We start from the raw sequence: 8,624 nt of genomic DNA, 5'->3' as shown, positions 1-8,624 counted from the left end.
ATTAATCCCCTACTCGCTAGCCAACCGAGCAGCTACCAGTTAACGATTTCCTCAACAATGCTTGACGTAGGGTCCAAGTCCTCTAGATCATGTTCGGTCCGAAAATCACGTTCCCGAAGGTTTCATTCCGTTTGGACTCCATTTGATATTCTTTTTCTGCAAAATCCTAAAATAGGCAAAAAACAGCAATTCTGGGCTGGGCCTCCGGTTAATAGGTTAGTCCCAAAAGTAATATAGAAGTGTATAATAAAGCCCAATAATGTCCAAAACAGAATATAACATAGCATGGAACAATCAAAAATTATAGATACGTTGGAGATGTATCAGCTACCTGCGCCGAACTACGCAGCGGCCTTGTCACGCCGCATACCACGCCGGCCATCATGCCACCGGTCTCCATTCAACATGACCGATCAATGTCCATACTGGACTAGCAATTCGGCTTCTGTCGTTCGCCTAATATGCCTTCGAAGTGGGTACCGCGCATACATAAGTATGCACTTGAAATACCCAGGCATCGGCAGAAGCACAATGAGGGTAGGCCTGCAAACCCCTATAACCCTACTTTTCTAACTGCCCTTTTCCTTTTTTCCCTCTACAGGTAGCTCAAGGGCTGGTCACCCTGAGGACTCTACCAGAGTTCGGGTTCGTACAATCACCCAAGGGTTATTCCTGTCAAGGAATCCCTTAACTGAGACAGGCGGCATAGACGTGCGACAGGAGGACCAAAATAACTTTTTGTAGACCGCGCTCTCTATTTCGAGCCTGTAAAGTGCCTTTTTCCTTAGCCTTCGACCCCTGGCATGTCAAATAGCCAGAGTCGCAGCTTTGTTATCTATATAATAATTGGCAATCACTCAGCTCCCAGTAAAAGTAACCAGTGTCTAGTATTGACTTTTTCCTAATCGATCCAAATTTTTGCTCCTGTGGTTGTTTTACACACACACCTCGGCATAACCCGCCAGGGGCTCGGTATGGGAACAAATGAGTTGCCGGCAAGTCCGAACAGCTTTATAGCGTACTTCGGCGTTGCGAGTTTGGCCTTATATGCATCAGCTCCGAATCATGTCTTGGGTCAATAGTTGGGTTGCCCGGCTCCTGTGCTTGCTACCCTACGTTCCGCTCTATCGGCTAGGGTAGTAAAGGGAGAACTACTGCGATTGTGCTTCCGGTTCATCTGGTCAAGCACCTCAGTAGAGAAAGCCGAAAACTGATTGTCATGATGCGGCGAGAACTGGTCAACCACTCGACGACTTATCAGAATCTTTAGCGATTCTCTCCGTGTCATACGAAGGATCTTTTTCAGATCATTTTTTTGCAACGCATCTTATTAAAAATAAGCCGTGTATATACCACGGGCTATATCGTAGAACCACAATAAAACTCCTATGGCTAAGTGAAAGTGTTAACGCCCTATAGTCTGATTGCCTGGTTCGCCGCATTGTCACCTCCTTCATGGACCAAGACGTTGGGTCAAGGGTGATCAAATGCTTTTCCGAACACCCCCGTACTTCCTACCAGGGGGCTGAAGCCGACGACTGGAAAACTTTCAGATTATATAAAAATGGCCACACAGGAGGAACAAAAGCTTTCGAGCAAAACATAAAAATAGATTAAATATAAAATTGTCTTCTACAATTCCCATACACCTCACTCGAATATTATGTCTTTTGAGCATTGACCATCTATCAAGCGGGCGGCCTCTAAGACGTCCTCAAAATAATGCTCCGGTGCGTGATGGTCCTTGCCCTTGGGTGGACTCTTCACTGCAACATCGATGGCCTTCATCTTCCCCCAGTATGTCTTGACATGGGCAAAGGCCATCCGTGCACCCTCAATGCACGCCAACCGCTTAACAGCGTCGATACGTGGCACCGCATCAACAAGCCGCCGCACCAAGCCGAAGTAGCTATTCAGAAATGGCTCAGTCGACCACAGCCGGATTATGGCGTTCTTCATGGCAGCGCCGGATATCCTATGAAGCCCGACCCATTAGGACATCTGTTCATTCAGCAACAGAGGGCGTTTTGATGCACTAAACTTCGACCAGAAAAGCTTCTCCATTGCATACCCCTCTTGCGCCTGGTAAAATTGTGCCGCATCGGAAAAACTCTTTGGCAGGTCCAAAAACGCGTCTGGAGAGCTCCACACTTGGTTAAGCTGAGCATAATTCGGATCGCCAAACTTAGTCTGTAATAAAAAGGGCTTACCAGTCACAATCTCCCCAGCTTGCCGGATCTCCTCATGGGCCGCTCTAGATTCGGACCGTGCTTCTTTCGCCTCTCGCAAGGCCTTGTCAAGATCAGCCGTTTTGGCTTTATTCGCCTTCTGAAGGAATTCACAGCGGCTAGTAGCATTCTTTAGTTTGAGCGCCATCGCGGATATTTTCCCCGCGTCTTGGTGTCGAGCAGCTCGTTCGGCCTTTAACTCGGCCGATGCCTTTTCGGCAGCCGCATTACTAAACCGAGCCCTCTTCTTAGCCTGGGCCATCTCCGCCCGAAGAATCTCAACGGCGGCAGCACCATCTGCAGCCATATATATATCCCAATATGCAATTTTCAGCGTCACGCTTATATTACAGACACGTATGTATAAGGACTGCTCTGAATACATACCTTGCGACTCGTCAAGACGCCTATTGATTAACGCAATGTCATCCCCTGCCACATCAAGCTTCCGCTGCAGCTCGACAATATCCATAGTCCGGGCAGTCGTCAGGGGAGAAACAACCTGTGTTCCAATTAATCAGGTCAGTCCTTGGGCATTTCTTTTGATCCTCTGATTGCCTCCCTCGGGAAGCCAATCAGAGTCTCAGGGGCTACTATCTATACATAGGTGCATTTCATGAATAAAACATAATTGAACATTACAAACCTCGAAACCTCTTAGTAGGCCCACAAAAGCCTCATTCAATCCGCGCTTCGCGGACAGGACCTTTTCAGCCACCGTGCCCATCAAGGTATGATCTTCCTCTGAGACGGACGCCTGCTTCAGCATGTTAGTCAGTATATCCGGCGCCTCTGGATCTCCAGAGGCTGCTGTAGGAGTAGGCCACCCTTTGAAGGGATCTGTTTATTCGTATCCGGCTGTAGACTGGATTGTTCGGGGCCTTCATTACTGGTCCCCAGACCCTGGGCCACGGAAGTATCACCTTCGGGTAATATCTTCATCGTCCCTCGCACCGCCTGTTGGTCGGGGGAGACCCTTCACGACGACACCTCGAAGTCGTCCGCCCTATAGGGCGGAGAGGCCGATGGAGGCGTCTTGCTTTCCATCATCTCTGGGAGAAGGTCCCCCGAGGAAGAGGATTGTTGAAGAAGACTGTGTGCTGAACTGCCAAAAAAAATATTCTAGGAATCACAAGAAAAAGAACGGGACAGGTCTAAAACATCCTTGTTTACTTACGATTTGGCCTGAGGCTTCTCCTCATCATGAGACTGTGCGTCGATGTCCTCCAAGCCTGAGCCACCCGACAGAGGCATCTTGCCTCTCTTAGAAGCCTTTTCCTCCCAATCTTCAAAGGCGGCCCTTTTCTTTCCACGAGGGGGAGAGGCGTTGACCTCCCCCTCATTTTTGTCTTCGGACGATGGGATCTTGATTCCTCCAGACACAATGTCTGATGCACCTTCGGGATGTAGGCCATCTTTGGTCCTCTCCGCCTTGCCCCCCTTCGCAGGCATCTGGTATGGTACCAGGGCCAGCATCCTTGTTAAAACAGGATTCGCTGGGCCTTCGGGCAGGGGGGCCGAACACATGATTAGTTCCGTTTTCTTTATCCAGCCCTGGAAGAAGATAGTTTGCTCAGTACCATATTACGGTATGCGTAACTACAAAGTGTTCGGAAGACAAGTGCTTACCGGGGTATCCGGACAGTGGCAGTCAAAGCCAGCGTCCTCATAGTGTCCGGCCAATGTTTTCGCTTCCCGAAAAATAGCTTCCACATCCCTTCGTGAGTAGTGCCGAAGAAGTGTTGGAGGGTTCGTGGTCCTTCTGGATTAAGCTCCCACATGCGGCGAGATCTGCACTGGCAGGCCAGGATTCGGCAAACTAGCATCACTTGAATCACGTTGACAAGATCGATGTCTCTCTCAAGTAGGGTTCGGATGTGGCTCTGTAGAGTTTGCACTTCGTCAACTGATCCCCAGTCCAGCCCCTTGTTAATCCATGATGCAAGCTATGGCAGAGTGCCGGAACGGAACGTAGGTATAGCTTCCCACTTGGTGCTACGGGGTTCCATGACATAAAACCACTCTCGCTGCCATTGGTTGGAGGTTTCGGTGAAAGAGCCTTTTGTCCAAAGAGTGCTGGTAAGCTTGCTCACTACAGCACCACCGCACTCCGCCTGTTCCCCGTCGACCACCTTCGGCTTCACACTAAAAGTATTGAGCCATAAGCCGAAGTGTGGGGGGATTCGGAGGAAGGCCTCGCATGTAATGATAAACGCAGAGACATGGAGGAAAGAGTTCGGAGATAGATCATGAAAATCTAGTCCGTAATAAAACATTAGCCCCCGGACGAAGGGATGAAGAGCGAACCCTAGCCCTCGAAGGAAGTGGGAGATGAATACGACCCTCTCGCCAGATCTGGGGGTCAGAATAACATGTCCTTGAGCAGGAAGCCTATGGTGGATCTCCGCGTTCAAGTATCTGGTCGCCCGAAGCTTCGCAATATCCTCCTCTGTAACGGAGGAAGCCACCCATCGGCCTTGAGGGCTGGGTCCTGACATGATGGGGAGGCTTGAAGCAATGAAGTTGGACCATGGGTGCTAGAACTCGAGGTTGAGAAGGCTGAGGAGAGGTTTTGCATAAAAAAGACGGCCCTTGGTTCCTTTATAAAGGCACCGGGTATTAAACGCCTCCTCCTAAGCCTGAGAACCTGCATATTCCTAAGGAATCTTTCCCGCAAGACGGTTGGGTTACCCACGCTCGTATTGATGAGAATCCCGCGATAAGGGGACACGATCTTTGCTTCGATAGGACGTGCCAACGAAGACCACGCCCCGAAACATGGAACGGCGGGACGGGAAACGGTTTGAAATAATAACCGGGCAAGCATGACGTCATGTTACTAAAGTGGTCAGCAGATTGGATTCGTGAAATATTATACTCTCTACGGTTGTGTGTTGCAGATCCGGACACGTTGGTTTCGTCCGAAGACTATCTTACCGTTCTGAAGGAGGAACCCGCCTTGTAATGCCGAGGATAGATCTGCGCGTCGGATACCTTGTCATTGAAGCCAGGTTCAGGGGCTACTAAGGGAGTCCTGAACTAAGGGGTCCTCGGGCGTCCGGCCTATTAGCCATGGGCCGGACTGATGGCTGTGAAGATACGAAGACCAAAGACTGCACCTGTGTCCGGATGGGAATCTCCTTGGCATGGAGGGCAAGCTTGGTGACCAAATATGTAGATTCCTTTCTTTGTGACCGACCCTGTGTAACCCTAGATCCTCTCGGTGTCTATATAAACCGGAGGACTTAGTCCGGAGAGAGAGATATTCATTACCATAGCCATACAAGCTAGACCTCTAGGGTTTGGCCATTACGATCTCGTGGTAGATCAATCAAGCAGGACGTAGCGTATTACCTCCATAGAGAGGGCCCAAACATGGGTAAACCTCGTGTCCCCTGTCTCCTGTTACCATCAACCTTAGACGCACAGTTCGGGACCCCCTACCCGAGATCCGCCGGTTTTGACACCGACAATGGGCCATAGTGGAAGAGAGGAGGAGGCGGCCAGGTGTGGCTCGCGCCCCCTAGGCCCAATCTGAATTATGGTAGATTTTGAGGGTGCGGCCCCTGCACAAACAATCAAGAACCTTGCAACCAACGCGATAAAGGGGTTGTCAATCCCTTGACAACCACTTGCAAAAGTGAGATCTGATAAAGATAATAAGATAAATATTTTTGGTATTTTTGTTGTATAGATTGGTAAATAAAGATTGCAAAATAAATAGTAAACTAGATTTATAGATCGGAAACTTATATGATGTAAAGTAGACCCGGGGCCATAGGTTTCACTAGTGGCTTCTCTCATGATAGCAAGTATTATGGTGGGTGAACAAATTACTGTCGAGCAATTGATAGAAAAGCGCATAGTTATGAGAATATCTAGGCATGATCATGAATATAGGCATCACATCCATGTCAAGTAGACCAAAACAATTCTGCATCTACCACTATTACTCCACACATTGACCGCTATCCAGCATGCATCTAGAGTATTAAGTTCATAAGAACAGAGTAACACATTAGGCAAGATGACATGATGTAGAGGGATAAACTCAAGCAATATGATATAAACCCCATCTTTTTATCCTCGATGGCAACAATACAATACGTGCCTTGCTACCCCTGCTGTCACTGGGAAAGGACACCGCAAGATTGAAACCAAAGCTAAGCACTTCTCCCATTGCAAGAAAGATCAAAGAGAGAGAAGAATCCATCTAGCTAATAACTATGGACCCGAAGGTCTATGGTAAGCTACTCACACATCATCGAAGAGCCTATGGTGTTGCTGTAGAAGCCCTCCGTGATCGTATCCCCCTCCGGCAGATCGCCGGAAAAATCCCTAGATGGGATCTCATGGGTACAGAAGGTTGCGGTGGTGGAAAAGTGGTTTTGTGGCTCCCCTGGATGTTTTGAGGGTATAAGAGTATATATAGGCGAAAGAAGTAGGCCGGTGGAGCTCTGTGGGTCCCATGAGGGTGGGGGCATGCCTGCCCCCCTAGGCGCGCCCCCTGCCTCGTGGAAGCTTCGCGGACTTCCAGACTTGTACTCCAAGTCTCCAGGGTTGCGTTTGTTCCAAGAAATATTCTCGCGAAGGTTTCGTTCCGTTTGGATTCCATTTGATATTCCTTTTCCGCGGAACACTGAAATAGGCAAAAAAAACAATTTGCACTGGGCCTTTGGTTAATAGGTTAGTCCCAAAAATAATATAAAAGTGCATATTAAAGCCCATTTGACATCCAAAACAGATAATATAATGGCATGGAACAATCAAAAATTATAGATACGTTGGAGACGTATCAAGCATCCCCAAGCTTAATTCGTCCTCGTCCTCGAGTAGGTAAATGATAAAAACAATTTTTTTGATGTGGAATGCTAACTAACATAATTTTCAATGTAATTTTCTTTATTGTGGCATGAATGTTCAGATCCGAAAGATTCAAGACAAAAGTTTAATATTGACATAAAACAATAATACTTCAAGCATACTAACCAAGCAATTATGTCTTCTCAAAATAACATAGCCAAAGAAAGCTCATCCCTACAAAATCATATAGTTTGGCCATGCTTCATTTTCGTCACACAAAATGCTCCCATCATGCACAACCCTGATGACAAGCCAAGAAATCATTTCATACTTTAGTATTCTCAAACTTTTTCAACTTTCACGCAATATATGAGTGTGAGCCATGGACATAACACTATGGGTGGAATAGAATATGATGATGGAGGTTGTGTGGAGAAGACAAAAAAGGAGAAAGTCTCACATCGACGCGGCTAATCAACGGGCTATGGAGATGCCCATCAATTGATGTCAATGCGAGGAGTAGGGATTGTCATGCAACGGATGCACTAGAGCTATAAATGTATGAAAGCTCAACAAAAGAAACTAAGTGGGTGTGCATCCAACTTGCTTGCTCACGAAGGCCTAGGGAATTTTGAGGAAGCCCATCATTGGAATATACAAGCCAAGTTCTATAATGAAAAATTCCCACTAGTATATGAAAGTGACAAAATATGAGACTCTCTATCATGAAGAACATGGTCCTACTTTTAAGCACACGTGTGGAAAAAAGATAGTAACATTGTCCCTTCTCTCTTTTTATCTCATTTTTTGGTGGGCTTCTTTGGCCTCTTTTATTATTATTATTTTTCGTCTGTAATCTCATCCCGACTTATGGGGGAATCATAGTCACCATCATCCTTTCCTCACATGGGACAATGTTCTAATAATGAAGATCATCACACTTTTATTTACTTACAACTCAAGAATTACAACTCGATACTTAGAACAAAATATGACTCTATGTGAATGCCTCCGGCGGTGTACCGGGATGTGCAATGATTCAAGAGTGACATGTATAAAAATTATGAGCGGTGGATTTGCCACAAATACGATGTCAACTACATGATCATGCAAGGCAATATGACAATGATGAAGCGTGTCATAATAAACGGAACGGTGGAAAGTTGCATGGCAATATATCTCAGAATGGCTATGGAAATGCCATAATAGGTAGGTATGGTGGCTGTTTTGAGGAAGATATAAGGAGGCTTATGTGTGATAGAGCGTATCATATCACGGTGTTTGGATGCACCAGCGAAGTTTGCACCAACTCTCGAGGTGAGAAAGGGCAATGCACGGTACCAAAGAGGCTAGCAATGATGGAAGGGTGAGAGAATGTATAATCCATGGACTCAACATTAGTCATAAATAACTCACATACTTATTGCAAAAATCTACAAGTCATCAAACCCAAAGCACTAGCGCATGCTCCTAGGGGGATAGATTGGTAGGTAAAGACCATCACTCGTCCCCAACCGCCACTCATAAGGAAATCAATCAAAGAACTCCTCATGCTTCAAATTTGTCACACAACGGTTACCATATGTGCATGCT

The 8,624-nt window shown here is 46.9% G+C and overlaps 1 pseudogene; it reads right to left on the bottom strand.

The window, feature by feature from the left end:
- Positions 1 to 3,401: 3,401 nt before the first annotated feature.
- LOC147965589 (uncharacterized) overlaps positions 3,402 to 8,624 on the bottom strand; it is a 32,672-nt pseudogene continuing 27,449 nt past the window's right edge.

This window comes from Triticum urartu, chromosome 6A (assembly GCF_056163025.1).
Source record: "Triticum urartu cultivar PI428250 chromosome 6A, HENAU_Tu73, whole genome shotgun sequence".
NCBI classification, from domain to species: domain Eukaryota; kingdom Viridiplantae; phylum Streptophyta; class Magnoliopsida; order Poales; family Poaceae; genus Triticum; species Triticum urartu.
The sequence above is the reverse complement of the archived record's forward strand: the minus strand, read 5'-3'. Positions and strand labels throughout refer to the sequence as shown.